Raw genomic sequence first — 25,398 nt, 5'->3', positions numbered from 1 at the left:
TTTCAGACTCGTTTCAAAAGCGCAATTTGTTTCCCGCCAAAAGACTTAAGTTAGTTTTTTTTTAGCTTTTTTCGACACGATTTCAGACTCATTTTAAAGCAAAAATTTTTTCCCGCCAGAAGAGTTCGTCTATTTTGAACTCAATTTCAGGCTCCCCTCAAAAGCGCAGTTGATTTTCACAATACACTTTATAATTCGAAAACCGATCAAGTTTGCATTTATTTACTAAATATGTCTACAGCTTCATTCGGTGAGCAAAGCTTCACTAATAATGTAGTTCCTGTAGCAACATTCCTCCTGCAAAACAGAAAAGACCCACAATTAATATATTGATGAGATGTTACATTAGCAAATAGCTCGAACATTGAATGGAAGAGAATAAATTTAAAAAAAAATAGCTTCACCAGTTATTTTTTATCGAACTAAATTATACAACCTGGGTGTTTCGCAAAAGCTGGTTGTTAACCGTAAAATTTAAACTTCAAATTTTAAGTTTCAACGCTGTACATCTAGCTCATAAAAATGCCAACATGTCCAGAAAGAAGACAACAACAAACACGATAATGCAAGGGTGCATTGGAATATTAGTCAAGTCACTGTATAATGAAACTTGTTTCTAGACATTAACGGCTGTGAAAACACTTAAATCTATAATATTATGCCCAAGTACTCGACGCGAACGTAGCGAATATATCAGTGATTGCAGCTTTGTTAATGTGCCCACCAAAAAACAATAGGCCTGCATGTAAAACAAAGAATTCAATTGTCCAACTTGTTGGACATGTGAAAAGCAAATACAGTCTGTGTGAACAAACAACTGCCATAAACCACTTTGAGAATTTGTATTTCAAAGACAACTTTAAAGCTATTAAAACTTCATTATCTGTAGTAATTTGCAGAAACAACTTAAAAACAGCCTTGGCCATCAAAGATAAAGGTGTCAAATCCTACCATTGACATCATAATCCTACAACATGCAATGAATTTCGAAATTAAGAAATACTTAAGACTTTAGACCTTCTTCCGTTGCGACACCATAAAACATTAACTAAGTGGCGTAGAGCATCAAAATAAAACACAACCAATCAATAAAACAACAATCAGGTTTTGCTTCCCCATCATCTGTTATGCCGAAATGAGTCAAAATGGGTACTTATATTTTAAAATGCCTGAACGTTTTCCATATAAATAAAGTGTTAAAAAGAGTATTAAGACTAAGGATCGACCTTTTCTTCCTATTTCAGCCTTGTTGTAAAAGAACAATAATATTTCCAAAGTGAATTTGTGTATTTTACATGATTTATTCCAATGTCTATTAAACTCATATGAATTTAACGGAAACCTAGAAGCTTAACTGCTTTTTTATGTGTTTTTTTGAGAAAGTTGACTCTTCAAGTGCTCTGAACTGGCTGAGATTGCAAAGTAATTGATATGTAACCTGAGAAGTTACTAAAAGCGTAAAGCTGCCTCCAAACATTTAATTGAAACAGAAAATACTTCCAAAATGCTCTTACACTGAGACTGTTGCTTACAAAAATAACACTTCTAAAAAGATCAGCTAGTACATTTAAATTGATAACTTTGGTCACTGTCCCCATCAAATATTACAAAAGCCAAACAATCAATCCTAGTGTGCAAAAAACCTACATGAACCCTACATGTACCCATACCCTTACATGGTGTCAAGCTTCAAAACTGGTTCCAAAAAGTCCGACAAAATTACAAACACAAGAACTGTACAGAATTTGAAATGATTCTTTATAAAATTCAAAGTCTCGGTAACAAAGAAAAAACAATAAAAATAATTAATAAAATAACAAACAAAAATTCACTCAGAGGTCTTTCCCAAGTATTTTACCTACAAATGTGAGTGCAAGAGTCTCATGATCCGTCGGGTGATCAAAAAAAGAAATCAAAACTTGGAGGAGTTGATTCATTGATCTATCTAAAAGATTAGTTCAGTTCAGTCTTCACAATAGCTGTTATTGCAGTTATCAGCGGCTTGACACACAAATGAGGTGAAAGGGTCAATTCTGCATTGTATTGACCCTTTCGCCTCGTTTGCATGCCTTTTAAAACAAAAGAATATTTGACAACAGACTCAACTCCAATAACAGCTATTTGCTGAGAAGTCTCACAAGATTCAAGATTCACACTGAAGTGAATTGCTAAATTGCATTAAGCCACTTTTTGTTGTAAAAACTGTTGCTCAAGTAAATTTTTTCACTAGGAGTTGTGAAGTCTTTTTGATTTGAAACCATGCTGCAAGACATTTTACAAATTTCATTCTTTTAATTTTGCTAACCTCTGAACAATAACATTTTAGTTGCTCTGTTGAAGTACAATGTAGTTACAGTATAAATTGCAATGGTAAACAAATTGCTTTGTGTTGGTTTCATCAACAACTTCATGACTAAAAATATCAAAATTGTACTTGTAAACACTGCCAAGCTAAATTTTGTAGTTTTCTTCATGTTACACTGCTTCAAAGACTAAAACTTAATGTTACCGTAGAAAACCAAGAAAAGATTTTGCTTTTGACTCTTGTGAGCTTGGAGGTGGATAGCATGCACTATCCAGAAATTGAGTAGACATCAATTATGCTCAGAATGCATGGAAAGCATTATCCACTGGTTTGGTATTTACATGCACTAATGGAAAGTAGCCAGGTGTAACTCATTTCTTTACAGTACATACATTCAAGAGAATCTTCAGTGAAAAATTACACCGAAGAATCAGTGATCCATTGTCCACAAAATATCAATCTCGTTCAAAAGGCAATTGGTAGCCAATATCTTTGCAATGCATGTTTCTTGGAAATCAATGAAAAAAAAAAAAAACTGTTCACATGATGAAATTGCAGCAACATTTGGGTTTTGAACTACAAGCTGACAGAATTTGTATTCTCCAAAGTGTTTTCCAAACCGGCTATACATTGTACCTTTTAACCCCATGAGTTTTAAGTCTTACAACAATAAAGTTGGCTTACGTTAAGCCCAAGCAAATTGCAAGGCTCTGATTTCGTTTGATAATGGTTAAGAGCAATTGAATATTTAGTCACCTACTGAGCATACATTTCTTGGCTGATCAGTATTTTGCAAGGCTGTTAAGGATGGTGCCTACTTTTGTTAGTGCGCACACGTTCTGCGCATCACGCAAGGCATGGTTTAAGCACCACACGCGCACTGGGTTGACATTGACGCAATCAACTAGGCTACCAAGTACATGACTAAAATGAAAGGGAAATTTTTCTACTGTGACTAAATCAAGTTTATGAACCTGTACTTAAACCAGGAACACTAGAATAGCAGCATATCACTAACCACTAACTGTTAACATCTTCCAGCTGAAAAACTAGCTGTATTCTGTTGAAAATTATACTGAAATCCAACCGTAAACATGTACCAGCAGATGGCGTAGTGCACATGCAAAACAAGTGCGAGATACGCAAATGTTTTACTTACTGGGGAGGTGACAGGAAAAAATGTCACGGGCACCATAAAAGTTTTCAAAAAAGATCAATAACTTTAAAAAACACGTGGTTATCCCTACATTTTATGTTATGAAGTGGAAGTGGCAAGCCTATTCAACACATGATTAGTTTCTGGCTGTGAGCAAAAGGTATTTAGACTGTATTTAAGCTGAACCAGAGGAAGGCTGTCAGAGATGCCAAAGGCGCTTTTGCAACGATTTTGTTATTTAAAACATACCAAAAATGGTTTTGTTACTATTTACCATGAAGTTTTAAGATCTTTATAAATGTGCTTTTCTGTATGTAAAGGCGAATTCTAAGGAAATCTGTGAAGAAATATCCTTTCTTTCCTTTTTTAAGAAAAATGCTGATGTCAGCATTTTTGCTGAGATTCAAGGCTAATTATCTTGAAAAAATGTGTGGCTACCCCCATTTTTCTTTGTGGATTCCAATAGTGCTTGCAAAGATCTACTTTTTCCGCATGGTCCTAACCTGGCACAAAAACCTTTGTATTTAGTAGGCACTGTCCTTAAATATGCTCTTCTATGTTAAGGTATGTGGAAATACACTGTACATACCATTTGTGCAGCCATCCTTCACTGATCTGTACATCCATGAATTTTTTCGTAAATCACTCACCCAAGCATCAGGTAGCCTAATCCTTTACAGTGTACCTGCTGGTAAATATGAAATAAAATATTAATAATTCATGTAGCTATAATAATTTATTACATTATTGTAACCATAATATTGCATAGTCTTGGCAGGAGTAGTATTGCATACTGTAACTGAACTTGAAGACAAACACTTGGGTTAAAGGAATCTGCTTCGTCTGTCTAGGTTTTTTCCCTTAGGGTTCCATTCTTGGCCCATCGTAGCTTACAGATCCCAATCCCTTATGGTGCAACATTATTAAATTTTGTTCCCTATCTAGATCCACATCCCATCTAATAGAAATTAAGAAAAAACTCCATTTTCAGCACCTTTTTCTTCGAGAAAAAACTACAATGTTGTGAAAAATAGGTGTTTTAATTAAACATTATAGAAAATGAAACTTATGTCACACTAAAGTGTCAATGAGATAAAAAAGGTAAAAACTTGACTACCACAAAAGATCCATTGTCTAATAACATTGAAATCCACAGGCAAATATACAAGAACATCTGTAAAACATATTAGAGTTTTGGCTGGATGTTAGCTTTTCAGCTGGTCTCACACAAAACATATGCTCCCACTCTTCACTGCTGAACTGCAAACCAGACCCTGGTTCTGTGATACTCCTTCATCTTCATGACACCCTGATGTCCTTCAAGTGTAAGAATAAGCAGTTTGTCCCTGAAGGCAATTGTTTTCACCCAGTCAGAAAATATAATGGAAACTTGGCACCACTATACCTGCTTCTCTCATGATCACTACCAGTCCCCCTACCACTGCTAAAGTTCTCTATGAACACTGGCTCAAAAGGTGGTCCTAGAATTCTCTTTTTTGTGCTGTGAAATACCCGCTGGCTATTGCATTCTTCAGCTCTGTTAGCACTGGGTCCAAACTTGTTTCCTCCAGGAGTTCATCCCAGGGTACCATGTTAGGTAGCCACACCTGCACCACTATGACATCCTTTTCATCTGTACAACAGACACTCCATTCAGCCCAGTTTTCTGCATTGTTGTCTAACAATGTGGATGGCTCTGGATGCCAGGAGAGGTAGTCTGTTTAATTGGCCTCCACTCTTGCCTTCTTGCCCAGCACATAGTTGAGTCAGTAGTTGAAACCAGGCAGGTCCAAACTCTCATTCGTTTTATTCTATAGGTGGCAGTGTGATTTTGCGGCTCACAACCAAGGTACCAGTGGTTTGCGGTCATTGTCATTGTCAAATATATCGGAGGCCACACAAATAACAGGAATGTCTTGTCTCAGTGTCGGTGAGTGCCCTTGAGCGGTAAGACACCTTCTTTCACCCAGATTTGATTTTCAAGGTCACAATAAGGGTAAAAAAGAAACTTAAAACAATCCACCTACTGCACCTAGCATTTTTAGCGTCTTGATTCTTGAACCACCAATGGGGTCACACCATCCTCGTTCCTGGGGTCTACTCTAATGTTAGAGGGGGATTATATAAATTGCTGAGGTTCACTTAAAGCATGGCAGCCAATTTTGTGATTGAGCCAAACAAAAAAGGAAAGGCTGCTGTATGAAAATACTTTGGCTTCATAAAAGAAAAAGGAGACTCTGCTATCGACAATACAAGCGTGGGTTGCAGATTATGCATGACAATGCTGAAATACAGCGGAAATACGACGAACCTGATGAACCACATGCGTCATAAACATCCTGCAGATTTGCAAGATTTTGAAAGGTTCGACTTCGTGCTCAGATGCCTTGAGTCCAGTTACTACAACACTAAGAACAGCTGTGTTTGTTAAACACTTTATTGCATTTGTTTTCTGAAAAAACTGATTAAATTCCATTGCACTGTGTTCCACGGTACCTGTATTGACTACTACTTCTTAGATATTTCTTAAAGTGTAAGGTGTTAAGTAAATACAGACATTGCTGAAAACTGTCGCAATACTACTGCAATAGTACCTACACTATTGCAATACTGTCGCAATATCCATGTGACCTATTGCAATACAATTGCAATATTTAAAATGTCCTTGATAGTCATCCCTATGGCCCAGCATCCATCTTTAACTTGTTATGCCATTGAAGATCAAAACACAACATTAGAGTGTAGCATTGGGTTCATTTGGTCAAAGGCCCTCTGACATTCCGGCGTCCACTGGAGTATGACCCCTTTTATGATTAGGCTTCTTAGAGGTGCTGTGACTTATGTGATGCCCTCCACAAAGTCAGCATTTCCCCCATCAAAGAACAAGTCAGAATAATCACACCTCTGCTTGCAGTTCAGGGGACCTGTTGCTTATGGCACTGCTACCTTGTTAGGATTGGGCAAGATTCCCTCAGAGAAGTTCTAGCACTGTTAAAGAAATTGGACTTACTTTTCTTAATTGAGGGTCAATCTGTGTGTTTCCCACAGTTGCAGTATGTCTCAGTGCCTGACATGCTTTACCGTGGATCCAAAAATAAAGATGTCATCACAGATGCTGAGGCATTGAGTTCCAATGACACAACTTAACACAACTCTTTACTTGAATATTTCTACAGCACTGTTCACTCCAAAGCAGAGTCTCTTGAAATGCTTCAACTCAAGATACATATAGAATGCAGTCAACTTTCTGCTCTCTTCTACCAGCTCCAGCATAATGTAGCTAGCATTCATATTGAGGTGGGAGAAGTACCTAGCTCCATTTAGCCTGGTCTACAAGCCAAATGTAGGGTAAGAAAGGTGCTGAGTCCTCTTGATGTATTCATTCACATCTATCACATCTAAGCTGGCCCTGATCCTCTCGTTGTCTTTTGCTGGTGCAAGTGTTGAGGATAATATATAGATTTAGCCAAGCCTAAAAGCGGAGCTCCTGATTACAATAACTGACGACAAAGGTAAAAGAAAATCATTTTTTCTTGGATCAGAAACACAAAAAATAATCAATTCCTGCCAATGGTGGCTTGGAAGCTGCTTGCTAATGCAAGTGCTGGCCCTGAGCCATCTCCAGAGAAATGTCTTGTAACTGCACCAGTTGGCTGTAGAGGGCTTGTGCTTTTGAGACTCAGTTATGACTGTGATATCAGCTTGCCGTCCAGATGCAGTGTGTGTGACTGGAATACTATTTACTGGTACTTCAGTTCCACTGTCAAAGCATATCATTTGCGATACTACACGGACTAGCGGGAACAACACCACCTGGTGGTCAGAATGTGAGTTGGACCTGTGACCATTGTATTTCAAGTCAAACAACCTCACCATGCAGCCACATTGTTTCCTGGATCATCAGATCCACCGTGCTGACAAGAAGCCATACCAAGACCTATCATAACTTAAGGTGGTTCAATAGGGTAATCATTTATGGCGTTGGGCACTTAAGTGTTATGTCTTGAATGCTGTTTTTGCATTTGTATTAACACACAGTCCTCTCCAACTTATTACATGTAATAAACAATGATGAAATAGTGTTTTACTACCATATCAGTCTGTTAAAATTTTGGCTTTCATTCTTGAATTATAAGTTGCTAAACAAATGGGTTTTTTGCCTTTCATATGGCTTTATTTGTGAATTTTTTGAACTTCCAAAAATTTCCAAAATTTTCACAGTACTGCGAATCTGAAGGGATATGAAGTTTAAACATGAAAAAGTAGGGTTTGTAAAGGCAGCTTTCTTGATTTTTTCAAATTAATTTATATGGCCCTTTTACTGCCATGGAAAAACTGATCAAATAGACTTCCCTTAAAAACGAGCTCCAACCAAAGTAAAACGTTTATTAGCAGTCTGCCAAATTTTACAAAATTTAACTGAAGGAAACACAGGAAAATTTACTGTCAGTTTTGCTTTAATGTGCCCATGCTGACATCATAAAATATAAAAAAGACACTGACTGATGTTTTCTTTCAAGCATGCGCATATTGCCTAATAATCTTTTGTCCTCCGTGTGCATCCAATCAAAAAATACCATAGGGAGTCATTCGTGTATAAGTGTCATTCTATCAGGCTTATCAGGACAAACAATTTGCCAAATCTCACCTAAAGAAAAGGTGTCAAATACCAAATTACAAAAGATCTAAAACTTAAACTTACAATGTAAGAAAGCCATAAGAGAACAAAAAACTGACTTCTTCAATGTAGAGAATCAAAACAAAATGGTCTGTAACAATTTAACTACCAGAATGATGACCAGTATAAAAGAATTAGACGTTTGCTGAACAAGGTTAGGTGGCAGGCACTAGTGGTCAACCTATGTTCCACCAGAAACGAAGAGGGTTGAGTTTGTGAGTGTGTGTGGACAGGTGTCATCTGAAGAAGCTAGTCATAAAAGGGGATAAGTGACGATTTTGGTTGCTTTTCTTTTTTCTTGCTCCAAATTAGCTGAATTTTTGCATGTGGTCTTCAATGTAATAGAAAAATGTGGTTCTGTATTTTTGTCGCTGGTTTTTGCTTTGTTTTCGAGTTAAAACGTAGGCAAAAAACTTGGCTTTTCCTAGCCATGTCTTTAGGAGTTTATTTGTTGAACAGCAAACAGGCAGACTGTTTATAGTGTATGAAGTCAAAACCAAATCCCACAGCATATAGAGCGGAAATCTGGGAACGGATTGTTTACACCGGTTATTGTGACGTGAACACAACACGTGAATCGATCGAGCGTCAAACGAAATGCCATCAAACAAAAAAGAGATGTGCCGTATTAGAGCTCTGTCAACTAATATCTTAAGCATTGTTTTAAAGTACCTTGTGTGCCTACCTGGTGGTTGAGAGGCATCATAAAGCCTCGATAAACCCGTAAGTCATCAGCACGTTTTAAAGAATCAAAATGTGTTCTGAAACTTCGAAGGCAGCTGATATACCGTAATCGTGTTATCGGCGTTCGAAGTCAGATCGAGCCAGGTAGCAAAGTCCAAGAGCAGTTCTTGCACAAGAAAAATACCCTCTGGCGAGTTGTGGCCCATTTGCCAAGCGTTGCTAGCGTCAAAGTTTGGAAAGCGAGAACTGGTTTTAGACTTATAAAATTTGTCCTGTATCGACCGCCATGTCTTCCCGCGCACATGAGAAGACGCACACGGCTTGTACTGTAAGTATCCCGGAGAGCTCCATACAATTCCTTATACTTTTAGTACAAGAAATTGTTAAGCATTATCTAGGGCGCTCCAGGTTTCTTCACCCTATGATACCAACGAGGTGTTATAATCTGTTATGCCGACGATCGTCTGTCAGAAAAATATTAATTTTTGAAAGTAAACCAGAGACGAACAGCGGCGCACACCGGCTTACATATGTCAACGAGCAATTAAATGCAGTGTGCTGTGTGAGTCATTCCTGATGCTCTACACTCTGGAATAAAAGCATTATTAGATCATGTCCAAAAGAACGTGAGCAGTGGGGAAAAACATGGAAGGAAAAAAGACGTGAGAGAGGAAGGGCAATGAATGTTGAAACTACGGCGAGGGCGGAAATCCTGATAAAACAAGTATTCGCGCAAATGATGTACGAATTACCAGAATTCAATGCACAACACGAAATCATCCTCTCCTTCTCTACTCAAACCAAGATTTACGATCTGAACTAAAAGATAACCAGGAGCCTACAAACGCATGCTCAAGTAAAGAGACGCGCAAGGGCCGACTAACATTTCTTGCTTACTCCATCAAAGTCATCACGATCAACGCTGAGCTTGTATTGAGATGCTTGTCCGGAAGTAAAGGGACGCTCGATTCATCAATCTAAAACAGATCTTGGAATTAAGCCGAAATGATCTGGGAGCGAACTACACTTAACAATTTTCTAAAAAATAACGCATCACACTCTTTCTTTTTTTCATAAGAATATTGTTTTTCCGGCCCAGGCTGAATACTCCTATTTTTCTGCTGATTTTAGGCTGAAAATATTATTGTAATATTCCTAACTTATGACATTTACGTAACAATTACAAGTGCTCCATTGCTGTTCATTGCAATCAGTATGGTCAAAATGTCATGTCATACGACAAGAAAGAATTTATCATGAAAAATTTTGCGGTTTAGCTCATGTCTTTTGCATTGTACATATTTTTTACTGCACAAACACATTACATGTACCGCTCATCATTAAACATTTGGCTATCGCTAGTGAAGAGTGTTTCGTTTGTTGGCTAGTTTTGCCGTTTAGAGAAAGGAATAATTTTATACAGTTAAGTAAAAACATCATTGTATTGTTTTTACAGATTTTCAACGCATGAAATTGTATTATTTTCACAATTTCAGCCTCAGGTTTATTCTTAAAATATTCTTTAAATTTCGCAAATTTCAGCCTCGATATTCTTATAAAATATATTCTTTAAAAAAGAAAGAGTGTATATGCACTACTTGATGAATTTCATTTATAGTCACAAACACCTTTATCTTGATTGTAAATAAATAATCTCTAATTTATCTATAAATTTATCTTTATTTGAGTCTCCACAATTAGTTATCTAAGCTTAATACTCCGAACAGTCTTTTTGCCCTCCACTATTGAGAAGAAATGTCACACAATTACATAGCCGCAGGGAAAGTTAGGGCCCGGGGTGAGGAATCACTTAGTACACAAAGCAAAATTTGTCAGTGCTTTAAGTGACCTCGCACGGCTACCAATGACTTCAAGGTGTTCGCACGCGCTGCGAAAACAGACCTTAAAATTTCGAAAGTAACGACCGAGAGTGGTGAAACCCTCCCACATCCCCAGAAAATAGTGGAATCAAGGATCAAAAGTATAATTTATTCTTCCTATCAATTAAGAGCGGCAAACCGATGACGATACAGCAAGGGAAGGTACAGTGTAACGCTTACTATGAACATTAAGAAACGTCATGTTGCGCAGTGTTAAAACAAAACCCGTAAAATTTTTCTCAAGTAACAGGAACTAACAGAAACCTTTCTTCAAATTATAATTACTTCAATCAACAACTTCGTCACATTACTAAAAGGAGGGCGTTAAAAGGAACGTTTCTTGAAATTAAAATTGAAAACTTAACCAGCACACTGAGATATATTTAAGGGCCTGTTTACAGGGAGAGAGGTCTACTCTAGCAAGCGTGTTAACCCTAGCTGGAGGGCAAAAGATAGCCCGGGTTTACAAGAAAAATTTTGGTGTAACCCTACAACCTGAGCGCGGGACAACTTAATGCGCGATTACACTCAAAGGGTCTGGAAACAAGTAGAGTGTTAACCCAGGTAGGCGGGTTAACCCTACCTGGAGTGTTTACAAGGGAAAAAGTTAGCCCGCCTGCCAGGGTAACCCTAGCACGCAGATAGGGTAAACCGCCTACTCGTTTAACCCTAGCTAGCTGCTTTGTAAAGACGACGAAGAAAACAAGAGAAAATGTGTGAGTGCTAGGGTAACCCTCTCTCCTTGTAAACAGGCCCTAAGAATGGTCTACCTGATGAAGAGCCCACCCAAAAGGCGACATAAACGACAGCGACATAAATTTGAACTGGAACACGAAGGATTTCATCTCATGTTTTAAAAAACTGTTTTCACGAGTTTAATACACCCATAGAGAAATGCATGCTGCCCTGTTCCCATACCTTTTGGAAAAAGCCCCAAGGTAGCAGCGAGTTCCGTCTAACTTAAGTAGAAAAAGAATCACCTTTGAACACAGCCTCAAAGTTACTTAGCCTCAGATGTAATGAAGGATCGGCTGTACAGTGGCGCGAGTGGTGTGTAATTCTTATGAAAAATGCTAAAAGCTGCCTCTAAGACCGTGGGTTTTTATCAGAGTCAGAGCAGCTCAAAGACCGTCTTTGAGACCTTGCCTTGCCGATTTTGTGAGACAGTTAAAATTCTAACAAAGCACCTCAGTGCTTAAAATAATGCGCAGAGATCCACTTGTTTTTCAATTGTTTGTTTGTCTTTGCTGGGCGTAATTTACTCAAGGCCTTTAACTTGACAGAATTTACCCATTAATGGACAACAACAACAACAATCTTTTATTTAAACACGACTTTTGTTTAAAGCTAGACTGTTCAGGGCCCTCTATTTTCTGGTATAATGATCATCCTTATGGCTTTTTTATGGCTTTTTAAAACTTTATCATTACTATTATTGTTGTACATGTAGTATTTGCCATTATAATTTGCCATTACATTGTAATAAAAAAATATAAATATTTTTATTCGATTGGTTGTGTAACGATATGATGATGATGGTTTATTCGCCACTTTACATTAGCTTTAATAGACTAAAATACGACCTCATTTTCTGCATTCATCACATAAGTTGTCTTTGAGTATAACTTTTTCCAGTATGTGACTTCAGTGTTATGGCTGTTAAAAACTTAAGAGAAGGGGTCAACATTTCACGATGAAATTTTCAATAAGAGTAATAAATATCAGTATACTTGCTTGTCATACGCACTGATATAAATATTTCACGGTTACAGTTTACTACCTTTAGGTGAGACAAATTGATATTGTAACATCCGAACAATGTTATTGCTGGCATGACATTAGAATCTCTCAGTTACACTACGCTCATGAGTGTGCCCCCTAAAGTGTAGCCTAATAACGTTATTGCTGGCATGACATTAGAATCTCTCAGTTACACTACACTCATGGGTGTGCCACCTAAAGTGTAGCCTATTAATGTTATTGCTGGCATGACATTAGAATCTCTCAGTTACACTACACTCATGGGTGTGCCACGTAAAGTGTAGCCTATTAATGTTACTGCTGGCATGACATTAGAATCTCTTGGTTACACTACACTCATGGGTGTGCCACCTAAAGTGTAGCCTATTAATGTTATTGCTGGCATGACATTAGAATCTCCTGGTTACACTATGCTCATGGGTGTGCCACCTAAAGTGTAGCCTATTAATGTCATTGCTGGCATGACATTAGAATCTCTTGGTTACACTACACTCATGGGTGTGCCACGTAAAGTGTAGCCTATTAATGTTACTGCTGGCATGACATTAGAATCTCTTGGTTACACTACACTCATGGGTGTGCCACCTAAAGTGTAGCCTAATAATGTTATTGCTGGCATGACATTAGAATCTCTTGGTTACACTACAATCATGGGTGTGCCACCTAAAGTGTAGCCTAATAATGTTACTGCTGGCATGACACTAGAATCTCTTGGTTACACTACACTCATGGGTGTGCCACCTAAAGTGTAGCCTATTAATGTTATTGCTGGCATGACATTAGAATCTCTCACTTACACTACACTCATGGGTGTGCCACCTAAAGTGTAGCCTATTAATGTTATTGCTGGCATGACATTAGAATCTCTTGGTTACACTACGCTCATGGGTGTGCCACCTAAAGTGTAGCCTATTAATGTTACTGCTGGCATGACATTAGAATCTCTCGGTTACATTACACTCATGGGTGTGCCACCTAAAGTGTAGCCTATTAATGTTATTGCTGGCATGACATTAGAATCTCTTGGTTACACTACACTCATGGGTGTGCCACCTAAGGTGTAGCCTATTAATGTTACTGCTGGCATGACATTAGAATCTCTTGGTTACACTACACTCATGGGTGTGCCACCTAAGGTGTAGCCTATTAATGTTACTGCTGGCATGACATTAGAATCTCTTGGTTACACTACACTCATGGGTGTGCCACCTAAAGTGTAGCCTAATAATGTTATTGCTGGCATGACATTAGACTCTCTTGGCTACACTACACTCATGGGTGTGCCACCTAAAGTGTAGCCTATTAATGTTATTGCTGGCATGACATTAGACTCTCTTGGTTACACTATACTCATGGGTGTGCCACCTAAAGTGTAGCCTATTAATGTTATTGCTGACATGACATTATAATCTCTCGGTTACACTACACTTCTGGGTGTGCCACCTTAAGGTGTAGCCTAATAATGTTATTGCCACCTTAAAAACATTATTATTTAATTTTTTCTATTTTGGTTGTTTTTTGGATATCTTTTGGTCATCATCTTAATTCAACTTACAATGTTTTTATTAGAGCACATGTGTACATGAAGACAGGACTGATAGATGGTTACTCCATTTTAAGTCAGATTTTTTGCTGTGTTTAAATCTGTGTAAGGTCTTCTACAGCTTTTCCATGAAAAGTGCTTCACATGAATGCCTTCAATTTTGTTAGGAATTTCCTGTTCAGCTGGACACCTATAAATGTATTAAGTTGTCTGCCAGTTAGCAACCACATAGCAAATTGAATAGTGTGAATAATACTATACATTAACACATAACCATTATTGTCCATTTTTGACGCCTGACTCAACAGACTTATTAAGTTTATGGTTAGTGATAAACCAATCATAATATGGGCTGCTGATAAAAATCAATTATAACATTTGAGTAAGTGCTGCATTATTATATATAGAATATTGTCTGTTTTTAACCTGGTAAAAAGTGGCGAGATCAAATCCAAAGGAACCCCGGAAAACATAATTATGAAAGAGAGATTTTCACGGTTTTTTCATGCTATTTTAATTTGGGAGGGCAAACAGGGCAAAAACTGCAGTAAATGTATGGGGAAAATAGAGAATCTTAAGACTAACAACCTGAAATATTTTTCAGTATATTAGAAACAAAGGTTAGAAGGTAAAACAATTTGTAGATCATATGATAAGTGGGAAGCTGCCTCGCTAGAAAAGCCATAATTAAGTTTTTCATTTTTCAATAGTCTGAAAAATAGTGAGAGTCACAATTCGCAAGAAAATTTAGAGACATTTGTATACAAAATTTAAAAGTGCCTATCCTTGCGTCACAGGAAATCTATTTTCATCACATTTGACTAAGGAAACCCTTTAAATCTGCTGTGTATCTGTTCCTTGTAACGCATAAAACATTCAGGAAGTCAATGACTCTCAACTTATTAGGCAGCAAACTTTAAACTTTTCCCATACATTTACTGCAATTTTTACTGTGTTTGCCCCTCAAATTAAACAAGGTGGCCTCTTAACATGATCATTGTCTTCATCAACATAATTTATTTTAGGGAACCAACCACATTGATTATTTTCATCAGGAAACTAAAATCTTGGACAGAATAAAATGAGAAATAAAACCACCTATCCACCCGAATCAATGATAAATTCGCATTTTTCCGTCATTAAAATGGGGGGAGTGGCGGTCTTAATTTTTCATTTATTTTGCCCTTGATTGCACTCAATATAACAATTTCTAAAATGACTGTCATTGCGGTCCACAATACCATCCCGTCCTTTCAATCAAAAGAAAATACATGTTAGCTGACCAAAGCTGACCTCTGACCCTACTCCAGCAAAATCAACCCAGGCCCCCCATTGGCAAAAAAGTAACTTAGGTGCCTCAAGCGGGAAAATAAACTGAATTTGAGCTCTCGAAAACACAAGGTCAGCATTGGTCATGCTGTAACGGCCTTTGCCAATCAAAGCGCCACTAAAAGTGAAGTTATTACGGTATTTCCCCTCCAGCTAAAGTCAAAAAACATTGTTCGCAAACTTACCCCTGTTCTTGACCATGTCCTTTTCGAACTGTGAGCAAATTAAATCCAGGTCGTTCAGGGTATTCTTTTGAAGTGCGCTCTTGGCAAGATGTTGGCGTGACAACATGGCCAGCAAACCAAATGAAGAAGCCACCACTTTAATTCCAAAGCTTTGCCACGATAACTGGAGCAATCGGCAAGGCAGGATCCAATTTCCACTCGTGCAAATTCGTCTGAAAACTTGCTACCACCGCTCTTTTCTTAAAAAAAATCTTTATCGGACTTATGATGCAATCACGTTCGTTTAGAACACACCGAGTTTTTTTCGAAGTAAGATCTGGATTGATGCCGCGAGCGAAAAGATAAAATCCCTTCCTTGGCACAATCTTCGATCGAAGGTCAACCGTGAACTCGCTTTCAGGTCGAGGCTGCAGGTCACGAGGTGAAATGTAAAACCTGTTTCTCCGTCACGGGAAACCATGCTTAGTTAAAATAACAACACTTTCCAGATGCCGAAGATACGTGAGATGACAGTCGCTGAAACCGCTTTAACAAGATTATAACGCCTGCAACAACCGCAAAACAAAAATCTCCGCGGGAGGAGATACTTACAGTAGACATCACTTGTGTCTTCTCATGGAGGTGTAAAGACCCTTCCCGGCATGCATTGCGATTACATTCTGCGGACGTTTCTCGAACTGGTAACTAGATTTAAACATAATAATGGCCAGCAAGTGGCGATCGATTGTAACAGATCTGTGATCCAGTTTGCGTTGATTTTATTTCAAATCGGCATGATTTGTAGTGTTTTGAGCTTCTGGGATCAGGGGACATGCAGATGTATGGAGACCCGTACGTTGCGCAGAAGGGTTAATCTGTTAATCTGTCAGCCCTATTTATAGAGCGTTTTCACGTGGAGTCATCAAATTCTTAAATCCAAAACTAAACAGCCGCCAAAGTTGTTGTCCTCATCAGGCATAAGAGGTACCAGCGCATTTTGAACTTGGAAGTTATGGCGGTGCGTGACATAAAGCTACGATCGCGTTTGTCGAAAACTATGTTTTATCTCGTGATTTTTTAGCCATTGAAGACGTTGCCGTATTTGAAAAAGTGTTTATTGAAATGTTTATTTGTTTCATTTTATTTTTATTTACACCTTGTTTTGACCTGAAATCAGCATTTTTGAGCTTATACGTTGCGTGAAATTACCATTTTCAGGAGCCCATCATGGGCTCCTACCATTTTGCTGTTTTCTAAGTGAAACCAACATCCTTGCCGTCACGCGTTAACGTGAAATCAACATTTTAACCTATTTAGACCTGAAATCAACATCATTGAGCTTATGCGCTGCGTGAAATTGACATTTTGCTGGTCTCTAAGTGAAACCAACATCCTTGCCGTCACGCGTTAACGTGAAATCAACATTTTAACCTATTTAGACCTGAAATCAACATCATTGAGCTTATGCGCTGCGTGAAATTGACATTTTGCTGGTTTCTAAGTGAAACCAACATCCTTGCCGTCACGTGTTAACGTGAAATCAACATTTAAACCTTTTTTGACCTGAAATCAACATTTTTGAGCTTGTACGTTGCGTGGAATTGACATTTTGCTGGTTTCTAAGAGAAATCAACCTCCTTGCCGTCACGCGTTAACGTGAAATCAACATTTCAACCTTTTTTGACCTGAAATCAACATTTTTGAGCTTATACGTTGCGTGGAATTGACATTTTGCTGGTTTCTAAGAGAAATCAACCTCCTTGCCGTCACGCGTTAACGTGAAATCAACATTTCAACCTACTTAGACCTGAAATCAACATCATTGAGCTTATGCGCTGCGTAAAATTGACATTTTGCTGGTTTCTAAGTGAAACCAACATCCTTGCCGTCACGCGTTAACGTGAAATCAACATTTAAACCTTATTGACCTAAAATCAACATTTTTGAGCTTATACGTTGCGTGAAATTGACATTTTGCTGCTTTCTAAGTGAGATCAAAGTCCCTGCGGTCGCGGCGGGCCGATCCTTTGTTATGATAAACCGAGGCGAGACTTCGACTTATAACAAAGGCTTGGCTTGGTTATTATAACAAAGGATCGGCTCTGTTTATCATAACAAAGGCCCGGCTTCGTTTATTTGCAGCCTCGGCGGGAAAAGGGCGTTAGGTATTTTAATCAAAAGTGAACTTTGTCGAAAACGCTCCAAATTTCGCATAGAGTTTTGTTTAGGTATGTTTAGCAATGTCCCGTAGTTTTTGCGCTAAACCTTGCTTCGTTTTCAGGATATTGCGTATGCAAAAAACCACTCGGTTTTCCTAGCGGCGTCTTTATAAAGCGAAGCAAAAACCAGCGGCAAAAATACAGGAACACGTTTTTCTATTACATTGAAGACCACATGCAAAAATTCAGCTAATTTGGAGCAAGAAAAAAGAAAAGCAACCAAAATCGTCACTTATCCCCTTTTATGACTAGCTTCTTCAGTGCTCCCTCATCATAGGCCTGCAATGCGTGCAGAGAGCATTATAATCTAGCTCTCTGCACGCATTGCAGGCCTATGATGAGGGAGCACTGAAGAAGCTAGTCATAAAAGGGGATAAGTGACGATTTTGGTTGCTTTTCTTTTTTCTTGCTCCAAATTAGCTGAATTTTTGCATGTGGTCTTCAATGTAATAGAAAAATGTGGTTCTGTATTCTTGTCGCTGGTTTTTGCTTTGTTTTCGAGTTAAAACGTAGGCAAAAAACTTGGCTTTTCCTAGCCATGTCTTTAGGAGTTTATTTGTTGAACAGCAAACAGGCAGACTGTTTATAGTGTATGAAGTCAAAACCAAATCCCACAGCATATAGAGCGGAAATCTGGGAACGGATTGTTTACACCGGTTATTGTGACGTGAACACAACACGTGAATCGATCGAGCGTCAAACGAAATGCCATCAAACAAAAAAGAGATGTGCCGTATTAGAGCTCTGTCAACTAATATCTTAAGCATTGTTTTAAAGTACCTTGTGTGCCTACCTGGTGGTTGAGAGGCATCATAAAGCCTCGATAAACCCGTAAGTCATCAGCACGTTTTAAAGAATCAAAATGTGTTCTGAAACTTCGAAGGCAGCTGATATACCGTAATCGTGTTATCGGCGTTCGAAGTCAGATCGAGCCAGGTAGCAAAGTCCAAGAGCAGTTCTTGCACAAGAAAAATACCCTCTGGCGAGTTGTGGCCCATTTGCCAAGCGTTGCTAGCGTCAAAGTTTGGAAAGCGAGAACTGGTTTTAGACTTATAAAATTTGTCTTGTATCGACCGCCATGTCTTCCCGCGCACGAGGTGTAAAGACCCTTCCCGGCATGCATTGCGATTACGTTCTGCGGACGTTTCTCGAACTGGTAACTAGATTTAAACATAGTAATGGCCAGCAAGTGGCGATCGATTGTAACAGATCTGTGATCCAGTTTGCGTTGATTTTATTTCAAATCGGCATGATTTGTAGTGTTTTGAGCTTCTGGGATCAGGGGACATGCAGATGTATGGAGACCCGTACGTTGCGCAGAAGGGTTAATCTGTTAATCTGTCAGCCCTATTTATAGAGCGTTTTCACGTGGAGTCATCAAATTCTTAAATCCAAAACTAAACAGCCGCCAAAGTTGTTGTCCTCATCAGGCATAAGAGGTACCAGCGCATTTTGAACTTGGAAGTTATGGCGGTGCGTGACATAAAGCTACGATCGCGTTTGTCGAAAACTATGTTTTATCTCGTGATTTTTTAGCCATTGAAGACGTTGCCGTATTTGAAAAAGTGTTTATTGAAATGTTTATTTGTTTCATTTTATTTTTATTTACACCTTGTTTTGACCTGAAATCAGCATTTTTGAGCTTATACGTTGCGTGAAATTACCATTTTCAGGAGCCCATCATGGGCTCCTACCATTTTGCTGTTTTCTAAGTGAAACCAACATCCTTGCCGTCACGCGTTAACGAGAAATCAACATTTTAACCTATTTAGACCTGAAATCAACATCATTGAGCTTATGCGCTGCGTGAAATTGACATTTTGCTGGTCTCTAAGTGAAACCAACATCCTTGCCGTCACGCGTTAACGTGAAATCAACATTTTAACCTATTTAGACCTGAAATCAACATCATTGAGCTTATGCGCTGCGTGAAATTGACATTTTGCTGGTTTCTAAGTGAAACCAACATCCTTGCCGTCACGCGTTAACGTGAAATCAACATTTTAACCTATTTAGACCTGAAATCAACATCATTGAGCTTATGCGCTGCGTAAAATTGACATTTTGCTGGTTTCTAAGTGAAACCAACATCCTTGCCGTCACACGTTAACGTGAAATCAACATTTAAACCTTTTTTGACCTGAAATCAACATTTTTGAGCTTGTACGTTGCGTGGAATTGACATTTTGCTGGTTTCTAAGAGAAATCAACCTCCTTGCCGTCACGCGTTAACGTGAAATCAACATTTCAACCTTTTTTGACCTGAAATCAACATTTTTGAGCTTATACGTTGCGTGGAATTGACATTTTGCTGGTTTCTAAGAGAAATCAACCTCCTTGCCGTCACGCGTTAACGTGAAATCAACATTTCAACCTACTTAGACCTGAAATCAACATCATTGAGCTTATGCGCTGCGTAAAATTGACATTTTGCTGGTTTCTAAGTGAAACCAACATCCTTGCCGTCACGCGTTAACGTGAAATCAACATTTAAACCTTATTGACCTAAAATCAACATTTTTGAGCTTATACGTTGCGTGAAATTGACATTTTGCTGCTTTCTAAGTGAGATCAAAGTCCCTGCGGTCGCGGCGGGCCGATCCTTTGTTATGATAAACCGAGGCGAGACTTCGACTTATAACAAAGGCTTGGCTTGGTTATTATAACAAAGGATCGGCTCTGTTTATCATAACAAAGGCCCGGCTTCGTTTATTTGCAGCCTCGGCGGGAAAAGGGCGTTAGGTATTTTAATCAAAAGTGAACTTTGTCGAAAACGCTCCAAATTTCGCATAGAGTTTTGTTTAGGTATGTTTAGCAATGTCCCGTAGTTTTTGCGCTAAACCTTGCTTCATTTTCAGGATATTGCGTATGCAAAAAACCACTCGGTTTTCCTAGCGGCGTCTTTATAAAGCGAAGCAAAAACCAGCGGCAAAAATACAGGAACACGTTTTTCTATTACATTGAAGACCACATGCAAAAATTCAGCTAATTTGGAGCAAGAAAAAAGAAAAGCAACCAAAATCGTCACTTATCCCCTTTTATGACTAGCTTCTTCATCTGTCCATCTGTCTTTTCCGTACTGTTAAGCATCACAAAAACTTCAAGACCATTTGAAAGCCATTAATTTCAACTCCTTATTTTTAAACATATTCTTTATTACACTGTATGTAAATTTCTGAAAGTTCCTGTACAAGAACCTGCATGTGACAACAACCATACTTTATATCATCTCTAGACTGAATCAGACATCTGAGTGTTACAAAAGTGATGATAGTTTTACAAGTGGGAATGCATGTAGAAAGAAAATGTGTTAACTTACCATATCATGATAGCTGATCACCTAACACTTTCTACCTGCAAGCTATAGAAAGAATAAAGCTAGTAAGAACAAAAATAAACTGATGACCAAGATTGGTAGCCAAATAACATGCCAACCGGTAATGACCCTTAATAATAACCGTTATAGGACTCTCTCCAGAAATTATGAAAGGATCCTTTAAGGGGTACCACAATCCTGTTTTGTGCGTGTGGCTTCAATTTTTTTTCAGTCCCCTAAGAGGTACCAATTCTAAAACAACACATCATCTCCTGTCATATTTTTCTTTCACCTCAATACCCTAATACAGTGGAACCTCAATTTAACGAAGTCACTGGGGACTGGCCAAATTTGTTCGTTAAATCAAGGGTTCATTATATCGAAAACCTCACTATAACAAATTTGGGGGGAAACGACCAAAATGTTTGTTATATCGAGGTCATAGTTAATGATTGATTTGTAACGCAGGTGACTTCTGTCACGCAATTCAACAAATTTTCGTCACCCAGAAGTGCTGCGTTTTGAGATGCAATTCATTAAGCGTGGTGGCTTTCAGTATCATTTCACTTTTGAGCAGATGTGCAGCTTTTGTTTACAAAAGAACGACACTTTCAGAGTAGCAATTTAAAATGTTTAAAGATAGAGGTTATACAGAAAATTGTCTATGTAAACAAGGAAACAGGCTTTAGTGTTGTTATGTTGCACTACCCAACATTTCTGGATTTCAAAGAAGATAGAGCAGAAGTTATTAAATTGATGTTGAAATACTATAGTGCCAATGTCTATGACATATAATATGTTGTTGACTGAAAGGTTGCTGTCTCTTTACCATAAGGATTACAAAGATTTGTTGACTGTTGATCTGTTCAGCGTTTATCTTCTGTCGCGTGTTGACATTGTACATGTAATTCATTATATCGAGGTAGATTTTACGTTTGGGCTTCCGGAATATGTTCGGTATATCGAAGAGATTCGTTATATCGAGGTTCTATTCCATACATTTTACTGTAACTTTGGCCGGGACATAGAATATCGTTCGTTATATCAAGGACTTCGTTAAATAGAGGTTCCACTGTAGTCAAGGAGGAAATCTGAAAAAGAGATTTAAAATTTGAACACGTAGCACCCCCACCACACAAAACATTTCACTGCAGATAATGATAGAATGATATCCATAGATCATCTTTAGGCTTGTCTTATTAATGATTTATGGGGTCAGTGATCTGCTATGTCACGGTTTTTAGAGAGGGGTGGGAAGGGCCTTGAAAGACTATCCTATCCGCCCCCCATTCCCTTCCCTCGGGGTGATTTCCCTCCACCTTATCCCATACTAGTTCCTATTAACGAAATTCAAAATTCATGTAATGATACAGTGGGACATTTTGTGGAGGTTTAAAATTCACTGATGCAAGTTTCTTATGGCAACATGTTATTGTGCAAAAGTGTGTAGAAATGGAAATGCATAATCCCTACATCAAACCCATTTTCAACCTTGTTACTCTAAGTGTTTTAACAGTTAAAAATAGAATTTAAATATTCCTTCTTCTAATGATTTTGTAGCCTTACCTTACGTTAAAATGTTGATGTATTTAGAACCTAGCAAGCATTGGCTTTGACTGGCTGGTCATCTTTCCTGCTGCAGATCAAGTCTGAAAATGCAGCACACAATTTATCTTTATTTCAAAACTAATTGCATGATATGACACTAATGCATGTATATTCAACCGGACTAAGTTTAGAGAAAAAAAAAATGGATTTACAAATTGCGTTTTGTTAGTTCTTATGGTAACAATTTAAGCTTAAGCTGTATTAAAGTTCTTCGCAGAAACACGCAGGAGTAAAAACGTCAAAACCCTGCAAAAACGATCTACCACATACGCTTAATTTATTAATAATGTAACAACGAATGAAAGTGAATAAAAATTGTAAAAAAACAACTATGAACCAGCTTTGCAGTTATATAGTGCTGTCAGTACGTCGACCAACATGTCAAGAAGATAATTTCAAAACAGCTACAACAGATAGAAGAGATTGCTACAGCATTAACCACGTGTACCTCACCTTTGGTCCAGATTCTCCCTTCCAAGTTCTTGTTTCGTTTCGTCCGTCCATTTGGTGTTCGGGCAGGGAACAAATCACCATTTTTCCACTAACACGCTACTTTTTCGGTGTAACAAACCGCGCTTTTCGCAGCAAAAAGGATGGCCATACAGCCAGAACCAAGCAAGATGGCGCCAAACACGATGAATTGTAGTGCGCATGAGTGTTAAACTTCGCGCCAAATCCCCAGAGGAGACGCGGGATTGCGGGACCCCGTCTACACCACGCGGGAGAACTGAACCTATCTTCCGCACTTGTTACACTGTAAATCGGTCACGAAATCGTAGCTTTTCGACAACGCTCTTCAAACGGGAGGGATTTGAAAACGCCGGCTTTGCGTTTTAGTGTGAATCGGACGGAAAACGTTTTGAAAACAATGGGTTTTCGATGACATTACGCAGGATTTTTCTGCCCGAGTTTTCCTCAAACACAAATCCGAAAAGACTGGGGATTGTTGCATTTTCAAATTTCTCCGGCGTAGTGTGGCGGAAAACATTTGATGCGTTTTCAGAGTGAAAACTCCGTTTTCAAATTTCTCCTGCTTAGTGTGGATAGAAGATAGAAGTTTTTTAGTTCTTCACCGAGGGTCCAACATGGGTTTGGCGGGATGCGGGATTAAAGTGACAATGCTGGCAGGATTCGGGATGACGGCAATTTTATGGCAGGATGCGGGATGAAAATTAGCGTTGCGTGACGACCCTAATAACGGCTGCGAAGGAGAGTAGATGCGGGATAGTTTTAATATTGATGTCGGGATGCGGGAAAACAGAAAGTAACACGTTACAGGCGTCACACGGAGAACTGCGACTCTAACCAGGCGGGATCGGGATAAACGTTCTGACTGGGTGGCGGGATTAAGGCAAGAATAGTGGCGGAATGTGGGATTGAAAAAGCGTGTATTAGACTTTCTACACCTTTCACCGCTTTTAGGCTCACAAAAATAGATAAAATTAACAGCCAAGATAAACTGAATTATATAGCAGACTTTTCGGGCCTAGCCGTAATTCCTCAGTACTTGGTTTAGTTTAGAATCAAAAAGCCACCTAACAAATCTTACCATTTAATTGTGAGAATACTCTAGGCAAGAAAACCGTCTACTTTCCAACTTTCCTTGGTTCTCACTCACGAACGTACTATAAATAAATAACTTAATTAATTTATCAACTTTCCTATATCTGATGTGATGGGTTATTATGTTCAATAGTTTCTAACTTCAATATGCGTCTAAAACACTGCGAGCAAAAACATCTTTTTTCAACCAACCCGACTGCCTCATGATCACAAGCCAAAACTAAACGTTCGATCAGTGGTTCCCGCACAAGCTAGAGGGTGGTTAAGGGGGGAGGGGGGGGGGTATAGATCACGTTTCACGGAAAATAAAGCAGCCCTTTCACAATTCACGAAAAATACAACATTGGCATTTCACGCTTCACGGAAAATAAAAGAGAACGTTTTGGTCCGTGAGCCAGTAGGGCTGGTTGGTATCATCCGGGGTGAATAAGGTTTATGGTGGTTTTCTAGTAGATTCGACCATAAATATTGAGGAAAAGCATGATAGCAATGATTCTATGGTAGCTAGTGGATAACAGTGGTTTTTAAAGTATGGGTCAGGCATGGGAACGTGGCTGAAGCTTGTTTTGTCTTAAGTAGCTTCAGCTGTCCACCAAAATGAACAAAACACATACACAACAGTACCATTTTTATATTTTTGTATAGGTTATCCCGTCGTTTACATCATTGGACACGTGACCAGGGCCTTTAAAATGGCACTATTACATGACAGACAATTGTAAGACTGTACTACGAGTCATTCCAATCCACTTTAATTCAACCTGCTCTTTTTAATGTTTCTGACGTTCTTCCTTATGTTCTTTAACGTGGGTATAGTTAAGAATGTCATTAAAGTAAATGAGGCACGTAACTTAATTTCTATATTTACCAGTTGGCATACATAGGTAGCATACATAGAAAGCACTTGCGAGACTTCTTAAGCGTTCATTTACAGGGTCCGAAATTGCGCTTTCCTGATAGCCAATGGGACTAAAAATTTTGCACTGGCGACCAGAATTTCACAACTGGTCGCCAGCGGGCGATTAACTATTTCATGCCACGATAATTACACAAACAATAACTTTGATTTTCAGCCAAATCGATTAAAATAAAATTCAAAGTCGCCCGCCAATTGGTCACTTCCTTTTACCTTTCCGCTGCTTTTGAAGTATAAAACCGATTTTCCAGTATTATAAATCTACCACAATGTTTT

General features: G+C 38.5%; 1 long non-coding RNA gene across 2 annotated transcripts; it reads right to left on the bottom strand.

Annotated features, from left to right (window-relative positions):
* Positions 1 to 67: 67 nt before the first annotated feature.
* Positions 68 to 24,221, bottom strand: LOC145462721 (uncharacterized). Of its 2 annotated transcripts, none has more exons than XR_014041241.1 (5): positions 23,092 to 24,221; positions 22,602 to 22,684; positions 21,039 to 21,080; positions 4,051 to 4,149; positions 68 to 297 (listed from the first exon to the last, which is right to left on the bottom strand). It is a non-coding gene; the product is annotated as an uncharacterized LOC145462721 (long non-coding RNA). The 2 variants fall into 2 exon arrangements; XR_014041240.1 differs by having other exon boundaries at positions 23,097 to 24,221.
* Positions 24,222 to 25,398: the final 1,177 nt, after the last annotated feature.

The sequence above is a fragment of the Orbicella franksi genome, chromosome 12 (assembly GCF_964199315.1).
Source record: "Orbicella franksi chromosome 12, jaOrbFran1.1, whole genome shotgun sequence".
NCBI classification, from domain to species: Eukaryota; Metazoa; Cnidaria; class Anthozoa; order Scleractinia; family Merulinidae; genus Orbicella; species Orbicella franksi.
Note: the sequence above shows the minus strand (reverse complement) of the source record. Positions and strands in the feature narration are given on the sequence as shown.